The following is a 12,723-nucleotide window of genomic DNA, read 5'->3' on the forward strand; positions in this document are numbered from 1 at the left end:
CCATGAACGTGCTAATAAGTTATGATAATTAGCATTATGATGGACCCTTGTGATGCGAAAATACTAAGTTATATAAAAGATAACGTGAACACTTAAGTAAAAGTATATTGAATACGTAATGAAGTTGACACTGTCCATATTCCTTTGTTTTATCGCGTCATTCATGGTTTTATATTTCACAATGCATAGTTTTCTTATCTTATATATATAAACAAAATTATCTTACAAATAACGGTTAGTCTAAACACCTTGTACGTAATTACCCAACGAATTATACCTCAGGTATATGGTCACACCCTCGATATATATTGAACCTTAAATCTTTCCGGGTGATTGTGATAATAGGAGTGCAATAAAAGGCAATAAATGGGGTTGTTATCATTTTGGAATTCACAACTAGACAGGACATCGAAAGTCTGATAAGGTTTGTGTTTAATTTTAAATAACGTTATTGATTGAAATATAGTAAAGACCATAGTTTTAGCATTATAAGCTACGCATAAGTGGCAAAATATGTTCACATCTAGTATTTGAGAAAAGTATCTTTAACTTCGCTGTTTAATTACTATTTCAGTTATAGAATATAAATAGAAAACGGAATATAATTTGATATATTTCATTCCAAATTAATGGGCCCACAAGATGCAACACGTAAACAAATACAAAAGAACAATACTGAGGGAAAGAATAACTTGATTGATAGAATATAAATGAGACAAATAATATATAAATCTGCAGGACTATCTGTTGTTTATATACTTCAGATACTATACAAGTTTCTTTCTTCGGATGTTTCATTTAATTTAGAAATGCTTTTACTAGTGGAAATTGATAAATACATTGTACTTTCCAAGCATTAAAAAAGGCTTCAATCCCTCGGCCTTGCGTTTGTACAACTGAAAATATTTAGATGTGTTTGGTTATTTGTGTCGGGTTGCTATCTAATGGAGGTTTACCCCTCATCTCTTCTACTCTTAACCTTTTGATTTTGCGTTTATCGTCACAAAGTTTAAACACTCCATACAGAAGATGAATAAAAGATAGAAATGCGAAATGTTTTTGCAAAGGCTCTAATGTAGTCAGATTGTACTTTATTTAACAGTGCAATACACTAAGCAATTCCGGATAAATGAAGATGTAGCGCCGAGCGAAGCGCAACATTTTTTGGACGATTTCATAGGAAAAATTTATATATATCGCATTAATCATGATATTTAAAATTTGTTGACGATCAACAGGGGGGCATAATTAGTCTACTATAGTGAATAAAGTTTTAAAAAAGTCCCTTTAAAATTATTACATTTGAAAGGTTTTCGTAGAATCTATACGTTGTGTACAAATTGTCATGTTGTACAAATTGTAATTTGCACAGTATTTTTGTACAAGTTATCAGTATTTTGTGACTCTCTTTACATAATAAGATAAAATAAGCACAGAGTCTTTGGTAAGCTTATCACTGTTTATTTCCACAACTACATGCTACAGTCTTGCACATACATGTAGTACTGATTCAAAGTTAATACAAAAATACTAAAATGAATTTTGAGGACATAGAATTTGGTATTAGTAAAAAAATAAAGATATAATCTAAACCAATCAGGTGTCCTTATTTGTAGTTTTATAACATAGAGGACAGTGCCTAATGTATATAAATTTATGAGTAAAACATCGAACTGGATAATTATTGAAGATAAACTTGTATCACCTGGTGAAAGAAGGTGTGTGTCAAAATACTGATAACTTGTACAAAAACCCTGTACAAATTATAATTTGTACGAAATTACAACTTGTACACAACATATACAAGATCTGTATAAGAATTATTCACAGCCAAAATCAGATACTTGTATTGATAGTAACCAAAGCCGATTTAGTACAGTAACTTTGTTTGCATTACTAATTATGAGAAAAGCATTTTATCAAATTATTCAAAGTATCAACTGATAAAAATGTATAAGAATGTATTAATCTTTGTGTGTGTACAGGAGAGTCTTACAATACAAAAATACATGGCTTAAGTCATGTAATTACTGTAAATGAAATTAGATAGGTTTAAACAAACAAAAAATTATTCGGAAACATTGTATTTTTTTACTGTTATTTATATTCTTATTATCATCAGTAACATAGAAAATGGTCTGAAGGGGGGAGACCTCCACTTACGTATTTTTTAATTTTTTTATGCCATTTTACTTTTTTTTTCTTTTTTCCCCATTATTCTCTAGTCTTTATATTTTAGCACTCCATAATTCACAATTCTTTACTTTTTGGCCTATTTTTCCATCTTCTTTTTTCCCCTTTATGCTGTTTATTTGCCCATTACTCTCTGTTAACCCAATCCATACCCTCAGAGAGGGAAAGAGGGAGGGGGAAGATGAGTTACAGCGGTATGTGTATGATCGGTCATGTTTTTGTTATAAAACTTTAAGTATATAATTTTACTTATATGCAACTACTACCGGATATGGAGGAATGAACATTTTGTTCGTTTTTTGCCTTATCTCCCCTGTTTTTGTCCCATGCTTTCAAAAATAAGTCATTCTCTCGACCTTGCGTTTGTATAACTAGAAATATCTACATGCCTTTGTCTTTTGATTATTTCTTACTGTAAAAAAAACAACATTAGTTACTGCAATAAGATGTGGTATTCGTAGCCAAATCTAGATACCATTATTAGTAGTAACTTATTATAATGTATCAAAGCTGATTCAGTAACTAATCATTATTCGAAAAGCATCATATAAACAATATATGCAACTATCTTAAAAAATTTAGACAGTTGATAGGAGAGTGGGGAAAAGGGGGATGGGAAGTAGGAATGTCATCGGTATACATGTGTATTATCAGTGTGTGACTCTAGTGTGGTTTGGGGGATCAGTATTGAATCAAACAATTGATTTTTACTGTTTTTAAAAATTTCAAACCATTTATTAAACATTTATATTTATTATCTACGTGTCATGTTGCGATCCTTACATCAATAGAAGTCAAATTACCAGATATCAAATGATTAATTATAGTTCAATGACCGATATATAATGTATATCACATGTGTGTTGTCTGCCTATGAATTTCCTGTAAGGTAAATAGTCGGGCCAATGATTATTGGCATAATTAGACATCTCTGATTCCAAAAGATCATGAAGTTATTGTTTCCGTGTGAAGTTTGGTTAAAGTAAGGTCCTCAAATGATTATGCATTTAAATTGTTCGACGATTTTTAATTCATATGAAATTGAAGAAAAGGGTAGACACGTGTAACCTACCCCGAAAAAGTAGGATTGTGTTTTCGATAGAATTTTTTTTAGAAAAAAAATGTATATTAGATACAACAGAAAAAAAGGGGGATACCCCAACCTTGGTGTCATATTCCCATTCCAGGCATATCAGTGCATGTTCATAGATCCCCGTTGTAGTATAACTTAAAAATAATGCATCCAAGCAAGTTTGATATAGTATTTTTTCCGAATGAGTTTTGCCTCCATAAGGTAAATGGGGGTAAATCATCAATTTCACTTTGATTTCAGGCGTATTCCTCACAGTAAACATGTATACGCTATTATTCTAGAATCACTCCTATAGAAATTTGTTTAAAGCAAACACATTCTCTCTTGTTTTCTTTATGACATCTTTAAATATAAATCACGATCTCCGATTCTCAAAACGTCCATTGCATACGCACGTTTGTTATTAGCGCAGCTAGATCGGGCCGGGATGCCAGGCTAGTTTGTTATCCGACACCTCATCCGGGACACTTTCCGCGTCACATGACACTTTTATTGATATTGAAGATTTGCGCATCCGCAGACGGATGGCCGGACGAATAGAGATTTTAAACTATTCGTCCGGCTAGCCGGACGAATAGACACTCCGAATTTAATGTGTCGTCTAATTAAAATATTGTTACCGTGTATTTAGCCGTTGACTGCTATGGAAAAGGTAATTTAAGTTATTTCTTTTTTAAGGAGGCATTAGGAGACTTCCGAAAGCGTTGCTGTATTTATTCTTTGTGTATACTTTCTGTTATTTTATAGATCAGAATTTAAGGGGGAGAATTGAGATTTCAAAGACTAGTTTATCCTATTGCGGATTCAGTAGTGGGCATAAAGGGTCACTTCTTTGATCGGAAATAATATCATTTTTTGACACGAAATCGGAAATAAAAATCGTCTTGCCGTTTTTTACCATTTCCGACCATTAGGCCACTTTCCACGAACCCTGGATCGTCCCCTGTTGACCGCATCATGTTTTCACGTGCTAGTGCCAAGCATGAAACCTTATCGCGCCATGGTGGTCTGTTGTCATATCTTATCGTGTTTTTGCCAATTCGGGATTTAGTTTTGAGAGGTATGCTTTGATAGTGAGATATTTTTTTAGACTCTTTCGAATTAGTGTCTGACACATTGCCTCTAAACACAGAAGAAGTTACAATAATTTAGGTTGGTTCCCACTTTTATATTCAGTATGCCTATGGAATATACAAATATTGTCAAACTTGTCAAATAACGGACGGTTACCAGTCTATAGTAAGGTAAAATAAGATTTTTTTCCCTTTGTAATTGGCTCGCTTACTGGTAGGGTTTTAATGGCAGGAGCTAAATAATATTTCAAAATTTTCCAGAAACAGGAAAGGAATTTTAGTGAGAATTTTGCACTATTTTGGTCCATTCATTATTTGATTCATAATAAAACATTCAATGTTGTGGCATGCTCAATAAACTTTTTTTTATCGTTTTGAGCTGCCTTTATGTTTGTAAGTTTTTCTTCCTGTCTGAATGGTAGGTATGCAAATTTGATTTGATACAAAACAAATAAAATACCAAAAATACACTGGCAGTAATGTTGTATTTACATAATGCATTTAAAATGTTTCAACTATCCGTAGTATCCCTTGACGGAAGTTTTTACTTAAGTAGTAAATTTCTTCGTTTCCTCAATTATATTTGATATTGATAATTTATGCACAATTATATATAGTTATGTTTGAACTTATTATTTGCAATTACTCTGGAAAACATAAAAATGTGTGATATTCGATTCCGCATACGGAATTAGGGTTTTACCCATATAAACTACTAGTAGTAAGGTTACAAGGTGACTCTCTACTATTTCCGTATGTATTATTATGAATTTGTTAAAAACTTGTATAAAATTATTGGTTCTATTTGAGATCGTACTATCTTTCACAATTATGACAAAGTAGTAGCATAAATTAAGATAAATTAAAAGCACAAACAAAAGATCGATTGACCAATCAAAATTGTCTATATTGCATCCTGCGTAAAAAATATTAAGCCATGCATGCTGTGATATGATTGTCAATTAAACAACTACCCTCAAAGTCAAAATGAAGTTGATTTAAGCAACTATGTAAAAACCATAGCAAAATATAATATAAAATAAAGTAAGAAATCATACAGCCATGTAATGACGCCACAGCTGATGTCGATAGTATCACTTACTTGAATACAAAGTATGGAAAACTAATAAATGTGAGCATTTTTCATGATAATGCATTCAGAAATATCTCCCATAGTATTCGGAATCACCTAAATATGTACAGAAAATTTTAATGAATTTTAACAAATATAAAGTTGATAAATACACAAGGGGAGCGCAGTTTTCCAAGGAACAGTAAGCATTATAATATTTTGAAAATTTTGTAATAATGACAATTGTATCTAAGGAAATGCATTTTTCCTCATTACACAAAAATAAATGAATCCACAGTATTTGGGTTTTTTTTATTTACTTTTGATTGCAAGAATCATATACTGGCAACATAGTCCTTTCTCATTGATGGCTCATAGACATGTTTTGTCCGCCATCAGATCTTTGGTAGTTTCTGCTTAATTAGTTGATAACTTTTTAGACTCGGGATGATTGAAAGCTAACTTGGCATATTGTATAGACACCAACTTTTTGTATGTTGACCTCTAGATATCTGTAGGTCATTTATTTGATTTGGTTGCTGTCTAATTGAGATATAATCCTTTTATACATATAGAAATTGAGTCAAACATTTGAAATTTCGGAAATTCTTTAAATTATATAACCTCTGTCATATGACCACTACAATGATTAAAAAGATAATACTGTTTTTCCTCAACAGTAACGTTTTATAATCTATTTATGACTATAAACCGTTGGTGTTGTGTCCTGTGTGGAATGTTGTTCTTAAAACAAAATTCTGTTTTTTTACCCCAAGAACAACTATTTTACCCTGGGTATTTTTTGTTTACAGTGCTTGATATTATGTTGAGCCAATATAGCAATATATTTCGGTTTATCATGTCACGAAGAATAAAAAATTCACAAACATCTATGATTTTTATCAAATCAAATTTGTCATTTATTGACGAATTCTCACTATATAATGACCATATATACTAAGTTTCATGTTGCTGTGACCACAAACTACCTGAAACAAAAAATTCAACATATACATTTAACCAAAACTTAAAAACTACGTTAGACCAAAACATATTACCCTGAAAAAGAAAGGACGTACGAACAGACGCACAGACCGGAAAAACATAATGCCCGTCTTCTATTGAAGGCAGTGCAAACACATATTCGTGCTAATATCGTATTGCCCGGATGTATACTTCGTACAGAATCGTTTTCTCGTTTGTGGCTAGTTACTGACATCCTGAAGATTAACAGATATACCTTTAATGACTTTTATATTCAAATTAGTCTGGTTTCCTCCCTTGTCATTTGAATATCTTCCTATAAATCATCTGTAAAGTAAGTATTAGGGAAAGGCGGACTTGTCTAAAACTAAAACGGTTAAAAAGTAAAATATGTCAATTAGACAACTATCCATAAAGACTAAAGGACAAAGATGAAAACACTTACAAGTCACCGTACGCCTTCAACATTGAGCGAAACCCACACCGTTTAGTATAGTAAGCGATAAAATTTCCAAGCATGGTATTAGGTGAAACAATACAAAATAGAAAAAAAAGATTGATTTTTATATCAAAAGGAACGAAAAACAGACATAAAAGACAACAACCCATCCTTATTTGGTAATGTTGGATAACTATCTGACTGATGTATTTGTCTTACTTTTCTTCATATGAAAATTCTTGTGATAGTAAAACACTCCTTTAACTGTTTTCACCTCATCTCGAAATTATTTAAACTATTTGAGTGTTTATGTCGTGTTATATAAGTTGTTTAAGTTTTCGAGGTTACCAGATGAACAATACCACATTGAAATATGCATGTATGAAGTTCTGGATGGAGGGTCCTTCAATTCTGTTTTCTTTAATTTTCTAAACCACTTTTCTCTATTCTTTATATTTTAGCACCCCATTTTTCTCTATTCTTTATATTTTAGCATCCACTATTCTCTATTCTTTGTTTTTTTTTGTCCATTTTTCTCTATTCTTGATATTTTAGGACCCATTATTCTCTATTCTTTGGTTTTTTTGGGGGGTTCATTTTTCTCTTTTCTTGATATTTTAGAACCACATTATTCTCTATTATTTGTTTTTTTTTTTTGGGGGGGGGGGGGGGTCATTTTTTTCTATTCTCGATATTTTAGAACCCCATTATTCTCTATTCTTTGTTTTTTTTGGGTTAAATTTGATCTATTCTTTATATTTTCGCCAATTAATCTCTATTTAATAATCCCCCACCAGACCCTCAAATATGCATTTATAGGCCGGATCTGTTGGATGTACATCCTCATTCACAGTCACGTTCAGTTTATAATGGGATTATATATTTTACATGCATTTGATAAAGATGCAGCTTGTATGATGCAAAAAAGATTTGATGTTATTTTCAAATATATGTCAACCTTAAAATCTAAAGATCACACCGCGCATGACCTATAATATACAGGAAAGCATCAAATCAGGAACCTCGAGCGATTTAGAGTTTGACAATTGGTATGACCACTTGTCTATCATTTGAAATGAATATAAAAGACGTAATGTGTACGTGGAGACAGCAACCCAACATACAGTTTTACAGCCATACAATACGTCAAGCTCTAAATCGTCTCAAGTCTTAACAGATACAACAAAAAGTCTGTCATAATCATCATCCAAGACCTAATCTCGACTTTAGAAAATGGTGTATGTTTTTCACCTTACTCTTTTTGGCATTTTTTTTTTTATTGAAAAATAAAAAAAAAATGAAAATGAAAGAACAAACTAAATGACTTCACGACTAAATATAAGACTATAGAAGTGTGTGTGTGTGTATGTGGGGGTGGGGGTGGGGTAGGTGGGTTTTTTTTTCTTGATTGTCACTTTTTGTAGTTTATCCCCCTCACTACTTTTTTTCAGTCCACTCCTACGTCACTGTCAGATGTATTTATTTGGTTTCATAGTGTAATTGATGTCTCATTGACGTATAGTCTTTTTAGAACTTGTGTTTATGTGAAAATTTTCACTATAAGATAACACACTCAAATCAAAAACGGAAGTCGTAAATTTAAGATTAAGAGTAAAAAGTTGATATTGTCTGATATCGAGAGAATTTATAGTGATATATTAAAAAATAAAAGTGGGCAATTACAAAAACTAATAAAACTTTATGACAGGAAATTTTTTTCGGAAGAAAGCGATATGGTTTTATAGGAAGTTGACAATAAATTTGAAAATTAAAAAAAAAATGTCAAATACCAAATAATTCAAAACATACCTGCCTAAATCTCAAAGCCTTCACTGGAGATTGTAAGCACACGAGGACCTCATCCATCTCTTATAGATAGGTATTTTATAGTTTTGATAAAGTATATGTATATGTGCTTAAATGTCATTTTAACTTCTTTGAACATCTGTTTTTAGGTATTCATTTTATTCAATTTTGTATATAAAGTCATGTCAACACAGGACACCGGTATGTTCCTATTGTCCTGGAATAAATTTCTAAGAATTTCCTTTATAATATAAAAAAAATTAAATGAAAGAAATATTCTGCAATATTGTTTCCACTTGAAGAGATATGTCATTATTTGTTTCTGATGGAATAAAGAATATAGCACATTTGTTCCCACAAGGACTGATATGATAGCATTATTTATTGAAAAATTTTCGTATGATCTTCTGTTGGAAAGAACACATATGTTGAGAATAATATTTTGTGCATCTCAAGACCCTCATAATAACAGAAAACTAAGGGGCAATGGTTACGTAGAAAATGTAACCTAATCTTCGAAGACCTCACTAAATATTGCGGGAGATATACATCACAAAACTGATTAATATAAAAAAAAGTAGATGAGGTATGATTGCCAATAAGACAACTATCCACCAAAGTTCAAATGAAGTGGATGTAAGCAATTATAGGCAACCGTTCGGCCTTCAACAATGAGAAAAACCCATTCCGTATAGTCGGCTATAAAAGGCCCCGACATGAAAAATATGAAACAATTCAATTGAAAAAACTAACGGCCTAATTTATAACAAAACAAATAACGAAAAACAAAAATGACAGACAGGAACCAACGACAACCACTGAACTACAGGCTCCTGACTTGGGACAGGCACATAAAGAATGTGGCAGGGTTAAACATGTTTTTGAGCGCTCAACCCTCCCCTTAACCTTAAAAATTTGAAGCCCGAACTTAAACAAAAACCAATAACAAATATAATTTGGATTGTTTTATTACGATATTATGAAGTTATGATTTTTAAGGTGGTTTAAAGTCGTGAGATTATAACTTTAGCTCAGGATTTACTAGGATTCAATTGAAATTATGTTCACACATCAGTACATAGCAATAAAATTAAAAATATACTTCCTCTATCATGGATTGGTTGTAGATGTTGTTTGGTGCAAAATTTGTACGCATGCCAATGGTACAATAAACAATTAAGGAAGGTTTTGTGAATTCATCAGAAAATGTTTGAGGAATTTAGACTCCCATGTTAAAAATAGGACATGCTTTGAAAGATAAAATAATTCCTATAGCATCACTTACAATTCCTACGAACAGTCGCTTAAAGTGTTTTCAACTAGTCTGTAGAACTTTAAAAAGCATAGAACTAATAACCCTATTCCATTCTAACATTGATGCGATTGTGTATGCTCGTCATAGTCAACGGACTGTATCCTCTCAACAACGGCAATGCTGCTTGGAAACTCAAGATATCACATGCACTATTAAAAAAAACACAACTGTATTACAATTATTCTGCTACTACTTGACTCGTGTTTAAGAAAACCATATACTTATCAGTTAATCTTGTCTTTTATACTGGTCTAAAACCTCATTTGTATTTTTAAAAGGTGCTATACATGTACTATAAATAAAAAAGTATGGGACAAATCTGTTGTTTTTGAAACTACTAAGAGCAACACGACGGTTCGACTAGTGGAAAAATTATCTATTTACCCTTCCGAAGCAATTGAATACTCCTGGTCCTTACTGGGTGTTCATGCTACTCAGTCTTTAGTTTTCTATGTAGTGTATTGTATACCTCTGTTTACCACACATGGTTATGTCTATTTTCCTCGACTTATAATTTTGAATGTCCCTTTGCGTTGGTATCTTCTCTACCTTTTTGCGAAAAGACTTAACCAATCTAGATTTATTTGCAGTTTTGGAAATAAACCCTTTTTTGTTCGATTTGACAACAATGTCATTATTGTTATATGTAATATGTTGACAAATACAAATAATCTTATTAACTAATCACAGTGCCGTATTGGGGCAGAATAATTACGGTTAATATGACTACAAGACAAAACATACAATACTGAACATGATTTCAATGATTAAGTTGATTAAACATTCAATATATATTTACATATACGAAAGAAAAGAACTGCATGAAATATATATTCTGGTATAAAAAGCAGAAATTTGGATTCCACTTGGAACACAAAAATTTCATCTAATAATGCAAATAATAATAATAATAATGGGGGACAGCTCTTAAGTCAATTATTGATTAGTACATCTCTTTCTTAGGACAGCTATTCTAAATGTGTATGCATTAAATAAATGATATCTGTGTCTTCATTGCTTTAAAGTCAAATTAATTTGTTTTCATCAGAAAGTTTACTAAAATTTTTATTATCATTATTTAATTGATCAGAGTACAGTTTGCGTACTGTTGTTAAGCATGGGCATTGCATTAAAAATGGATTTCATCTTCAACAGAATTTTTACTCAATTGCATTTCCTTTCTCTAATGACAATACTTCGAGATTCTGCATCAAAGTTACGAGAGGAAGGCAAACACAATTGAGTCTTTTTCCAATCGGACGATTGCCAACTAATTTAACGTTATGAATGTTCTAATGTCCTAACATTTCTTTATATTCTGCATTTAATGCACAAAAGAGGAAAGTTGTTCTCATAATGCTAGAGCCCAGGTACAAAATACTGCAGCAAATTGCAAAAAGACCAGCTCAGAAAATTCTAGCATTGGCAAGTGCAGGGAGTTGATACGCTTTCTACCAATAAATGTATTTGATCTTATTCATATATTTCAGACAGCCAAAGGAACACTCTCTTTAAAATTATGACGAAAGTTTTTTTTTTAGGACGCTATAGATCTATACCTACACTACCTCAAGAATGAATAGCAGTGGAATGGATAAACAATATCCTCCCACACGTACACCAAAATTAAATTATAGTAATAAAAAAATAAACCGCCCAACTACTAAGTTTTATACAAACTAATATCATGTATTTCTAATTAGAATATTGACGATTAACCCACATAAATGACAGCTGTTGCCAATATAGAAATATTAAATAACCAAAATGTACATTTACTAATTTGTTCAAATTTCACATTACATTGAATTCGTATCGTAACATTTATCATAAATATTGATAATTTAAAGCTGATTTATTATACTCCTGTGTAACATTATTTATCCGCTATTTTTTTTGCTCAAAATATATCGTAATTATACACGGAAAACTGAAACTAGTTAACAGTTAAAACTAATGCACTGGGATGTAAATAAAGACGGGTTGGGAATGGATAAGGGAACCTGGGAATGAGGCGACGGGATGTGAGAGTAAAGGGACGGAAACGAAGCAAGCGTGGTGGGAAAGGGCATCGGGAGAAGAGGTGTAAAAGTTTCTCAAATCAATTTTTACTTGGTGTAAAGGGGAGCGAATTAGGAGGTGATCGAAATGAGAAGGCAGCTGGAATCAGGGACCCCTGTTAATCCACTCAGTATAGCGCTATATCTCAACAATGTTTCGGCAATATCTTTAGTCTCAAAATGGTGACTGCGGTTTATACAATATGAAAGTTTTAAACAGTATCACATGTGGAACCGGAAATGCCAACCCTTCCGTAGTACCTTAGTTCACATCCGGTTTATGTAGGGGTTTGTGTTGCACACAATTTAATGTTTTTTTGTTTGTTCGTCTTTTGTTCGTTTTTTGCATATTTGCCTTGGTGTTGTCAGTTTTTCTCAAGTTCGACTTATGAGTTTTGAGAATGTTTCAATATTTGTTAAATGTCCAGAGAGCATGACACACGAGGCTTTGAATTTACATACTCATTCTGGCTGGACGTGGATGATGCGTATTTATACACCCCATGCGACCAAACAGTTGCCCCTTTTCTTCATGGCTTTAACAACTGGATTGGGGAAGTCCAGGGATGATAAGAATTTTATCAGAACGAGCAAAAACATTCATGATTTGAAGACTAACGCGTACAAAAATTCGAGGTTATATTGACACAAAGATTGTATAAAATGAGGACTCACTGTATATTTCAAA

The 12,723-nt window shown here is 32.1% G+C and overlaps 1 protein-coding gene across 4 annotated transcripts in view; it reads left to right on the top strand.

Annotated features, from left to right (window-relative positions):
* Nucleotides 1-323: 323 nt before the first annotated feature.
* Nucleotides 324-12,723, top strand: part of LOC127718020 (serine-rich adhesin for platelets-like) — a 47,396-nt gene continuing 34,996 nt past the window's right edge. For 3 of the 4 annotated variants that reach the window (XM_052223914.1, XM_052223913.1, XM_052223915.1), the window contains exon 1: nucleotides 325-424. The gene's annotated coding sequence lies outside the window, so the exon portion shown is untranslated. Of the gene's footprint in view, nucleotides 425-12,723 lie in introns of all 4 variants that reach the window. The other variant, XM_052223909.1, reaches the window with a different exon arrangement.

Source organism: Mytilus californianus, unplaced genomic scaffold, assembly GCF_021869535.1.
Source record: "Mytilus californianus isolate M0D057914Y unplaced genomic scaffold, xbMytCali1.0.p SCAF_10, whole genome shotgun sequence".
NCBI classification, from domain to species: Eukaryota; Metazoa; Mollusca; class Bivalvia; order Mytilida; family Mytilidae; genus Mytilus; species Mytilus californianus.